At 39.2% G+C, this 10,871-nt stretch overlaps 1 protein-coding gene across 5 annotated transcripts in view; it reads left to right on the top strand.

Moving 5' to 3' along the window:
- The window catches only part of diaph2 (diaphanous-related formin 2), an 877,667-nt gene that overhangs the window by 739,914 nt on the left and 126,882 nt on the right, over positions 1–10,871 (top strand). The window lies entirely within an intron of this gene.

The raw sequence follows: 10,871 nt of genomic DNA, 5'->3' as shown, positions 1-10,871 counted from the left end.
ACAGGAAGTGTTACCAAAAATTCATATAGAGTTTGAAAGAATTTGCACTGCATTACACTTGCACTTAAATGTGCAATACCTCACCATATATATAATATAATAATGATCTTTACACCCAAATTGATTTGTTCAATATATGATCTTGATATATATGATATATATGATGTATATCAATATATGAGTATTTTTAGTTGTATGGACTTTCTATTTAATATTCCTTAATCCACAGTGTCGCATGTGTAGCAGGAATACATCACCAGCAAACACTGGTAAGGAAAGATAGACTAAGGGGACTGACTACACACTGATGGTGAGCAAAGAGAGGAAAGACACGGCATGTGTCAGAAAGCGCACAAGGAAAATGGGAAAATTAGTTAAAAAAAAAAAAAGTTGATCAATTACATTGGTTCTGCAAGAAATAAAATAAAAAGGTATCATGAAAAGGTAATTTATTTTGGCTTAGGAAACACTATGCATTCCTTATTTAACTTAATTTAAAACCAGCTGCCACTTAAAATGAATCCAGGCTTGCTGATTGAGCACCAGGACAGGTTTAGCGTTGGTGATGAGGATGTGATTTTCTGTTAGATTGAGCATCAGTACAGATCCTGGTAACGGTGCTGTTTTAGGCCGAATTCTGGGACTTTTTAAGGCTATTTCTTTATTTCTGAAGCATATTCCGGTAAGAGAGGCCGGGTAGTGGGTACCAGATGGATGAGATTTTGGGAATGTCACCAGTAAACTCATAGAGGATGACGCTTGGAGGGACCGACTACACACTGAGGGTGAGAATGTTAAACAACGTCATTAAGCCCAGAAATGCTCTCTCAAGCCTAAAATTTGTTAATAATTGTGTCAACAAGAAATAATGAAGTGAAATCATGAAAAGCTGGTAATGGTACTGATTAAGACCAAATTCTGGGTCTTTCCAATGCTGTGTCTTTATTTACAAACTATATTTCGGAAAATGAGGCCGGATAGTGGGTACCAGATGGATGGGACATCAGAAATGTCATTAGTAAACACATATACAAAGATTGTCTGGAGGGACCGACTATACACTGAGGGTGAGAGTGATAAATTACATCACGAAGCCTGGAAATGCTCTCCCATATACAAAAATATACTGTCTACAGTAATAGTAACATGAAATCATGAAAAGCTTATTTATTTGGATTAAACTTGGTAATGGTACTCTTTCAGATGAAATTCTTGGACGTTTACTTTGCTGTGTCTTTATTTCTGAACTTTATTTCAGTAAATGAGGCTTAATAGTGGGTACCAGATAGATGAAACATTGAGTATGTCACCAGTAAACACATAAGGAAAGAAGAGCCTGGAGGGGCTGACTACACACTGAGGGTGAGAGTGATAAGTGACGTCACCAAGACTAGAAAAGCTGGTAATGGTACTGTTTCAGACCAAATTCTGGGACTTTCCAATGCTGTCTCTTTATTTAAAAACCATATTTTGGCAAATGAGGCTGGATAGTGGGTAACAGATGGACAGGTAGTAAACACATACGGACAGATAGCCAGGAGGAACCGACTACACACTGAGGGTGAAAGTGATAAATGATGTCATCAAGCCCAGAAATGCTTTCTGAATCCCAACAATACAGTGTGTCTACATGAAATAATGAAGTTAAAACATGAAAAAGCTTATTTATTTGGGTTAAACCTGGTAACTGTAGTGTTTTAGACCAAATTTTCTGACTTTTCTTTGCTGTATCTTTACTTACGAACGGTATTCTGGCAAGTGAGGCTGGGTAGTTAGTTCCAGATGGACGGGACATTGGGAATGTCACCAGAAAAACACATATGGAAAGATAGCCTGGAGGGACAGACTACTTTAAATTTCCAGAATTCCACTAAAACTGGAGCATTAGCATTAGAGGCTTAACGATATAATATTAATCTAGCAGTTTGTCCCACGTAGCTGGTTAAAGGATTTTAAGTGCAGCTTATAGTTAAAAAAAAATGGTAGCTATAGTGTTAGAAATGCTTATCCAAACCCAAAAATACACATAGTTTCTACAAGAAATAATGATGTAAAAATGTGAAAAGCTTATTTATTTCAGTTAAATGATGAGATTGAGCACCAGGACACATTTTAGCGTTGTTTCTGAGGCTGTATTTTTCGGTTATGATTGTGTGCATCAGTTTCGCGCCAAATACTGTGACTTTCATTCGCTGTGCCTTTATTTATTCCCGAACCATATTCCAGCAAGTGAGTTCAGATAGTGGGTACCAGATGGATGGGATATTGGAAATATCACTAGTAAGAATATAAGTAAAGATAGCCTGGAGGGACCGACTACACACTGAGGGTGAGAGTGATAAATGATGTCATCAAGCCCAGAAATGCTTTCTTAAGCCCAATAATACAGTGTCTCTACAGACAATAATGAAGTAAAATCATGATAAGCTGATTTATTTGGATTAAACTTGGTAACGGTACTCTTTCAGATGAAATTATTGCACTTTTACTTTGCTGTGTCTTTATTTATGAACTGTATTTCAGTAGATGAGGCTTAATAGTGGGTACCAGATGGATGAAACATTGGAAATGTCACCAGTAAACACATAAGGAAAGATAGCCTGGAGGGACCGACTACACACTGAGGGTGAGAGTGATGAGTGACATCACCAAGCCTGGAAATGCTTTCTCAAACCCAAAAATACACATAGTTTCTACAAGAAATAATGATGTAAAATGTGAAAAGCTTATTTATTTCGGTTAAAGAAAGAGATTGAGCACCAGGACACATTTTAGCGTTGTTTCTGAGGCTGTATTTTTCGGTTATGATTGTGTGCATCAGTTTCGCGCCAAATACTGTGACTTTCATTCGCTGTGCCTTTATTTATTCCCGAACCATATTCCAGCAAGTGAGTTCAGATAGTGGGACATTGGAAATATCACTAGTAAGCATATAAGTAAAAATGGCCTGGAGGGACCGACTACACACTGAGGGTGAGAGTGATAAATGATGTCATCAAGCCTGGAAATGCTCTCTCATACCCCAAAATACACTGTCTACAAAAAAAATTGAAATTTGAAACGTGAAATCATGAAAAGCTTATTATTTGGATTAAACTTGGTAACGGTACTCTTTCAGATGAAATTCTTGGACTTTTACTTTGCTGTGTCTTTATTTCTGAACTTTATTTCAGTAGATGAGGCTTAATAGTGGGTACCAGATGGATGAAACATTGGAAATGTCACCAGTAAACACATAAGGAAAGATACACACTGAGGGTGAGAGTGATGAGTGACATCACCAAGCCTGGAAATGCTTTCTCAAGCCCAAAATTACACATAGTTTCTACAAGAAATAATGATGTAAAAATGTGAAAAGCTGTATTTTTCGGTTATGATTGTGTGCATCAGTTTCGCGCCAAATTCTGTGACTTTCCTACGCTGTGCCTTTATTCCCGAACTGTACTCCAGCCCTGCAATCTCTTATTTTCCTTTGGAGCTGCAGATATCCTGTGCACTCAGTCTCATGCAGCTACAAAATGTGCTATTAGAGATTCAGAGGACTCTCTGCACTGCGCTATTCTCAGCCTCACAATGAGGCAGAAATTTCTGCCTCTGGCCAGAAGCAGCCAGTGAGGTCTTTTTGTTCTTCCTGACATCTACAGCGGCTTCTTTCAGCCGCTACCAGCGTCAGATGTGACAGTGAGCACGCTCGTTTTTTAGGCTGCCTCACTTCTTTTTTTTTCGGTGGGGGAGTGATATGTCACTCTTCAGTCTTCACTCGCCGCGGCTCTTCCTCGGTAATTGATGCGTGCTAGTTTCTTAAGTCGACAGGAGTGACCTCTGCGAGCGCTCGGCTTGTAATGATGCGGAAAGACACAGTGGCTAATGAGACTGGCTAAACGACGTGAAGCCGTGTGGGGTTACTGTTTTTATTCTGCAGTGAATCCGTAGAGTTCTGTCCTCTTTTATACAGAGAATAGGAGTTTTATAAGGTTTTCATCCTCTGAAAAAGGAAGAAGAAGAACATGCATGCGTTTTGTTGAGTTTTCCCTTTGATACAGTAGGTAGTATACACATCTATACAGCTCTTTCAGTGCTGTTCTGAAATAAGAAAACAAAAAGAAATGTTACCAGGAACAATAGCAATAGTGATTGGATCGGGAGAAAGACAAAGACTAAAGAAAGCTATCTGTGTTCAGGTGGGAGGGGAATTTACCTTAGAAGAGGGGAAGAGACAGGTGAAGAACTGACTGAACTCACTGATTTTAGCTAAACAACTACACAGCAAGACGGGAGAAAGTAATCAGCACTCAGGTGACAGTGAAGGAAGAGGCGGGTGAAGAACTGACTGAGTAAAAGGGAAAAAAGAGGGAATGATGAGGGGTGAAGATAATTAAAGAGCCATTAAACCCCATGATTTTAGCTATACAGCAAGACGGGTGAAGGTAATCAGCACTCGGGTGAAAGTGAAGAACTGATTGACTATAAGGGAAAAAAGAGGGAATGATGAGGGGTGAAGATAATTAAAGAGCCATTAAACCCCATGATTTTAGCTATACAGCAAGACAGGTGAAGGTAATCAGCACTCAGGTGACAGTGAAGAAGAAAACATGTGCAGAACTGACTGAGTAAAAGGGGAAAAAGAGAGGAAAGGTGTGACGATAATTAAAGAGTAACTAAACCTCCTAATTTAAGCTATACAGCTATACAGAAAGGGTGAAGATAATCAGCTTTCCATACGTGTCCCTTAACTGTTTTCACGACTTTACCATTAATCTGCAGTGCGTATTTTCTTTTGTAATTCTAATCCTGCAGCCCAGACAGGATAAAAAAAAAATCCACATACAGATTTCTTGATTTTTCGTGAAATGTCGTGTACATTAATCAGCCACCATCATAAATGTACAGTGGTTTTTCACTCTTAAATGTTTCAGATCATGAAACAAATTTAAATATTACTCAAAGACAACAGAAGTGAACACAAAATGCAGTTTTTAAATTAAGTTTTTATTATTATTATTATTATTATTATTAATGATAATTGGCCCTGTGTGAAAAAGGTTTTGCAGTAACTTGCAGTGAGTCTTTTACAGCACTGTGGAGGAATTTTATTCCACTCTTCTTTACAGACTTGTTGTAATTGTTGGGTTTCTGAGCACGAACCACCTGTTTGCGCACCATCAACAGCATCTCAATAGGATTCAGGTCAGGACTTTGACTAGCCTTACAGAGCTGGACTTGTTGCTGTGTTTTGGGTCATTGTCCTGCTGCAGAACCCAAGTTCGTTTCAGCTTGAGGTCACGAACATATGGCGGGACATTTTCCTTCAGGACTTTTTGGTAAACACCAGAGTTCATGGCTCCATTTACTACAGCAAGTCTTCCAAGTTCTTAAACAAAGCTTCCCCAGACCATCACACTACCACCACCATGTTTTACGTTCAGTATGATGTTCTTTTACTGAAATTATCTCTTCGTTTATAGTTTTACGCCAGATGTAACGGAACACATACCTTCCAAAAAGTTCTGCTTTTGTCTCGTCAGCCCAAAAAATATTTACCCAGAGTTCTGGAGATCATTAAGATGTTAGTTGGTGATTGTGAGACGGGTGGTTGTGGTGTTTTTGCTCAGCAGTGTTTTTTTTATCTTGGAATTCTTCCATGGAGACCATCATTTTCACCCAGTCTCTTTATTCTTATTATTGAATCATTAACACTGATATTAACTGAGGCGATTGAGATCCTGCAGTTCTGCAAAATGTTGTTTTGGATTCTTTTTTATGGATCTCCTGGATGAGTTGTTCATGCCCTTTTGGAGTAATTTTGTTCAGTCGGCCGGTCACTCCTGGGAAGGTTCACCAGTGTTTTATGTTTTCTCCATTAGTGAATAATAGTGAATCACTTTAGAAATGACTTTATAACCTTTTCCAGACTGATTCATCAGATGGGGGTAAATTAATGTGCTTGTTTTTGGTTGAGATCTTTTATCTGCTTCATGTTGTCAGACAGGTTCTATTATATAAGTGATTTTTTGGTTCTACAGGTCTGGCAGTAATTAGGACTGGTTGTGGTTAGTAGTGAAATCGAAGTCAGTTTTCCAAAAAGTGATTAATCACAGTTTACAAAGTTTATGCCACTGTACAGTATATCTGTTGTAGTATGTTGAGTCATGCTTAAAATACTGTTATATTTCTGAATTCTGATCCTGCAGCCCGAACAGGATATTGTAAATCCGTAGTCAGGTTTTCCGGCCTGTAGCGGAGTGAGAGTATTTGTCGGGTCTGAGAGGGAGATTTCTGCCTGTGTCAGGATTTTCTCTCCCGGCTCTTTGTTTAAAATAAAGATGTCGATGTGCTTTACGTTATTCTGCTCTGCAGCTCCGCTCTGTTCTTTATCAAACGCCTGGAATACAAATCTGACTCAGCACATCCGATTCACCTGCACAGCCGATTCCTCACAGATACGGTTCATTCTTCACAGATATGCCCGAATCCTCCACGATACGGCCAATTCCCCACAAATACGTCCGATTCCTCCCAGATACAGCCGAAATCTCTCAGAAACGGCCGATTCCTCCCAGATACACCTGATTCCTCACAGATACGGCCAATTCTACCCAAATATGGCCGCCGATTTCTCCTAGATACGGGCGATTCCTCACAGATTTGGCCGATTCCTCACAATTATGGCAGATTCCTCCCAGATATAGGGGCAGATTCCTCCCAGATACGGCCGATTCCTCACAGATACGCCCGATTCCTCCCAGATACAGCCGATTCCTCTGAGATATGCCCGATTCTTCCCAAATATGGCCGATTTCCCACAAATATGTCAGATTCCTCCCAGATACATCAGATTCCTAACAGATACAGCCTGATTCCTCCCAGATACGGCCAATTCAACCCAAGATATGACTGATTCCTCCAAGAGGTGGCCGATTCCTCTCAGTTACACCCGATTCCTCCCAGATACGACCGATTCTTCACAAATAAACCTGATTCCTTCCAGATACAGCCGATACCTCACAGATACGGCCAATTCTACCCAAGATATGACTGATTCCTCCAAGAGGTGGCCGATTCCTCTCAGTTACACCAGGATTCCTCCCAGATACGGCTGATTCCTCACGAATAAACCTGATTCCTCCCAAGATATGACTGATTCCACCAAGAGATGGCTGATACCTTCCAGATACAGCCAATCCCTCCCAGATACGGCTGATTCTTCTATATGTCCGATTCCTCACAGAACGACACATTCGCTTATTCACATATTACTTTCTATGAACGTCATGTCTATTAGACTCTATAAACACACACAAAACACCTTATAATGTAAACATAATTATAGATCATTATAAAAATATAAATCACATTTTAGCCAGGGTTATCATGCATTATGCATTTTGGTTATATAGCATCATCAGTTGTTTTTATTTATATGTTATGTGTCAATACCAAGAACCTTAACAAAACATGCTAAAATAAATTATACTTAATAGTATACGACATTATATTGCAAATAGTATTAGGAATCGTAGTAGGCATTATGGAACTTCCCTTTGTAACATGTGTTATAACATTGTGTGTGTTGTTATAAGTACATCTGCTATTATACAAGCCTCTCACAGTCAGTATAAGATATTATTTATGCCATATATTGCAATATATATACAATATAAACACAGGAGGAACTTATAGCAGGTGTTTTCAGATAAGGTAAGATTTGTGAGGTATTTCAGCAGGTGTGATAAAGGAATATTGGTGATGTATTTCATGTGTAGTACATATCCACCCGTTTTACTCGTCTGATATCTAACGGCTGCATCATTAATCTTTTTTTTATTTAACATTTTCGAAGTCTATTTCTGTAAAGAGAGATATTAAGTCATTTTGCAAATTGATAACTAATCCTCTTCACATGTGAATGATGAACAATGGGATGCATATTTAATGAGAGCTTAATTCATTTAGGGTTAAGAGGATGTGTTGGGCAGGAGGAGACCGGACAGATGAATGTGGGAGATGTATTTTAAATATATCTTAAGCTCTGCTGGGGCGGGATTATAGTGTTATACGGGGAGGTGGGTTTTAGTCTGGTCTGAATTCACCTTTTCAGATATGTTTATAATAATAATAATAATAATGGGAAAATATTGCATAGTATCCTGGGGAAAATGTATTAAAGCTTTTGTAAGGTAAAGTACTGAAAACGTTTTTTTTTTTCTATATATCTGGATTATTAAAAAAAGGCTTTTAGTCATTAATAATACTAATAATGCTCAATAATGTGTCTTTATGATCACAATTCATAATAAACAGAGCTTTAATGTAATATGAATTGTTGATGAGATATAAATATTTACAATTTCTTGTACACATAACATTGATAGAAATTGTTGACCGCTTAGTTAATGGCAAAAGCAGTGTGTAAGACTGGTGGAGGAGAACATGATGCCAAGATACATGAAAAAAAAAAACTGTGATTAAAAACCAACCAGGGTTATTCCACCAAATATTGATTATTTCTGAACTCTTAAACTCTTAAAACTTTAAAAAAAGAAAACAAGTTCATATTCATAATCACATTTCTGCAAATAAATGCTCTAAATGACTATAATATTTTTATTTGTAATTTGGGAGAAATGTTGTCTGTAGTTTATAGAATAAAACAACAATGTTCATTTTACTCAAACATAAACCTATAAATAGCAAAATCAGAGAAACTGATTCAGAAACTGAAGTGATCTCTTCATTTTTTTACAGAGCTGTATGAACCTTAAAAAAAACCTTAAAATAGTGTTTATTGCAATTATTCCTGTGATAATTAATCATCTGAATAAAATGATCACACAGTTTTGGGTGCAGGCCTGCTCCTAGTGTTTCTAGTTCTGTGTGATTGATGGAAATGACAATTGGGGGCTGAATCTGTTTTGCTTGTGAAGTATTAGAAATACTAATATAGGAAATTGCTTATGAAATCATTACACAGTCCTCCATTTGTTTTAATTTGCTCTAAGTGGATTTCCATATTCTCTTTGACTGACCAGATGTTCAGCATTCGCCAAATTGCTTTACCGCTGAAAGTAAATGGGGAACGCTGTAAAATAGGCCTAAATCCACCTAATCCTTCTGTCTCTAATAGGAAAAGATGTTTCATCCCAGCAGTGCCGTCATTACGCCAGCAGATACCAAACAATGTCATACAGAGAGAGAGAGAGAGAGAGAGAGAGAAGGAGAGAGACAGAGAGAGAACAGAGAGAGAGAGAGAGAGAGAGAGAGAGAGAGAGAGAGAAGGAGAGAGACAGAGACAGAGAGAGAGAGAGGGCAAAAGAGAGCATGAGAGGAAGAAAAAATATAGAGAGAAAGAGGGTAAAAGAGAGAGAGAGACAGGCAGAGAGAGAGAGAGAAGGAGAGAGAGAGCACAAGAAAAATGGAGAGGTAGACAGAGAGAAAGAGCAAAATAGAGTGAAAAAGCACAAAAGAGAGAAAAAAAATGCAAAAACAGAGAAATAGAGCGCAAAGGAAATTAGAGAGCACAAAAGAGGGAGAAAGTGAGAGAGCATGAGAGAAAGAGAGAGAGAGAAGGAGAGAGCACAAAAGAGAGAGAGGGTAAAAGAGAGAGCATGACGGAAAGAAAAATATAGAGATAAAGAGGGTAAAAGAGAGAGAGCACAAGAGAGAGAGAGAGAGAGAGAGAGAGAGAAAGAGCTCAAAAAAGAGAGAGAGTGCAAAGGAAAATAGAGAGCACAAAAGAGGGAGAAAGTGAGAGAGAAAGAGAGAGGGCAAAAGAGAGCATGAGAGAAAGAAAAATATAGAAAGAAAGAGGGTAAAAGGGAGAGAGCACAAGAGAGAGCAAGAGAGAAAGAGCACAAAAGCAAAAGCACGAGATAGACAGGGAGAGAGAGAGCACAAGAAAAATGGAGAGGTAGACAGAGAGAAAGAGCAAGATAGAGAGAGAATGCAAGAGAGAGAAAAGAGCGCAACAAAAAGGAAAATAGAGAGCACAAAAGAGGGAGAAAGAGGGAGAGAGGTTGTGCCAGAAAAAGTGAGATCACAAAAGAAAAATAGAGATAGAGAGAGTGCAAGAAAGAGAGAGAGAGGTAGAAAGAGAGAGACAGAAAGCGTGAGAGGGGGGTAGAGAGAGAGGTAGAAAGAGAGAGACAGAAAGCGTGAGAGGGGGGTAGAGAGAGAGGTAGAAAGAGAGAGACAGAAAGCGTGAGAGTATGAGAGAGAGATGGTGAAGGTCTGACTTTCTCTCAGGGCGTTCAGAGAACCCACAGCCATGACTCTGGACCGCAGACCCCCTCCCCCCTGCCCCTGATGCCCGGCGGTGTGCCTTCTCGGTGGGCTGGCAGCGTGGCAGTGCCAGGGTCGCGGGGTCGTGGGCGAGGTCGTGGAGAGTGTCTGTTTTCTCACGTTTGACTCCGGCTCGAGTCAGACCCGCGAAGCTCGACGCCCGCTCTGAGATAAATATGACATGGCACAGGGGCAGCCCTGGCACACATAAACACAGTGCCCGCGCTCAGTGCCCGCGCCCGTGTCCTACAGGTGCAGCCAGTGTGAAAAAAATCACACAGTTCAACAAGTAACAAAACCAGAGGATAAACTAAACACACAGTGCAGCACAGTTTCATAAATACAGCTAATAATCTAATAATATCAGAATTTAATAATACAGCTTTTATATGTATGTGTATATAGGGCATGCTAAAAGTCATGGGACAGCAGTATGTGTACTTGGCTTGGCAGCTAGCTGCTGTAGTTAATCTGTAATACTGTTATTGATTATTATGTGGTGTGTGTTGTTCTGTTGGTTATATTTTTTGGTACATCTGATGTTGGTGTACAATAACCAGTTTCTGGTCTGAATCAAGTCCAAATAGTGATTA

The sequence above is a fragment of the Astyanax mexicanus genome, chromosome 10, assembly GCF_023375975.1.
Source record: "Astyanax mexicanus isolate ESR-SI-001 chromosome 10, AstMex3_surface, whole genome shotgun sequence".
Taxonomy (NCBI): Eukaryota; Metazoa; Chordata; class Actinopteri; order Characiformes; family Acestrorhamphidae; genus Astyanax; species Astyanax mexicanus.
This window is presented reverse-complemented; position numbering and strand designations above follow the sequence as displayed.